Below are 780 nucleotides of genomic sequence, written 5' to 3'. Positions count from 1 at the left end.
AAACTCAAGAAAGCTATATCAAATTTTAAGCAACTGGGGGAGTCACTATACGAAGCATGGGAACACTACAAGTGATTGATATGAAATTGCCCCCGAAATGACTTGAATGAGAAACAAGACGTGTCTATATTTTATAATGGGGTTAATGTCATGACAAGGAAACTCCTTGATTCTCAAGGACCTTTGACTAAGAAAAATCTGGCTGAAATCAAGGAGTTAATTGTAGAAATTTCCAAGCATTCTAGTGAGTACCATAATCCTAGGCATGATGGGGCAAAAGGAATTGGTAGTGGAACTTCTGAAGATATGGCAGTTGTGTTAGCCATGCTAAACACTATGGACCGAAGGATGGAAACGATGGACCAGTCAATTCATGCTATTAGAGTTCGTTGTGAAAGATGTAATGGTCCGCACTTGACAAAAGTTTGCCACTTGGATGATAATAGCAATAAGAAGGTGCAAGTTTGCTACTCAAGTGGAGATAAGTATGATGAAGATTAGAGGAAACCAAAGAAGGAGTGATTACCATATAAAGAATATAAGAAGAAGAAAGAAGAAAAATATAGGCAGACTGGCCGAGGCTTCTAACAAAAAGAACAACCACCTCCTGAAAAGAAAGTTGATCTTGAGTATATGTTACATAGATTTATGGAGGCTTCCGAGAAAAGACACAACGAGACCGATGCAGTGATAAGGGAACATCATAATCTCATTAAGGGCCAACAAGCTTTGCTTAGGAATCACCACGCATCAATCCAAAATATCGAAGCCCAAATAGGT

At 38.7% G+C, this 780-nt stretch overlaps 1 non-coding gene across 1 annotated transcript; it reads right to left on the bottom strand.

Moving 5' to 3' along the window:
- Positions 1 to 104, bottom strand: LOC144999254 (small nucleolar RNA R71). Its single transcript, XR_013660771.1, has one exon. It is a non-coding gene; the product is annotated as a small nucleolar RNA R71 (small nucleolar RNA).
- Between the last annotated feature and the right edge of the window lie 676 nt (positions 105 to 780).

The sequence above is a fragment of the Lactuca saligna genome, chromosome 5 (genome assembly GCF_052625555.1).
Source record: "Lactuca saligna cultivar CGN05327 chromosome 5, ASM5262555v1, whole genome shotgun sequence".
NCBI classification, from domain to species: Eukaryota; Viridiplantae; Streptophyta; class Magnoliopsida; order Asterales; family Asteraceae; genus Lactuca; species Lactuca saligna.
This window is presented reverse-complemented; position numbering and strand designations above follow the sequence as displayed.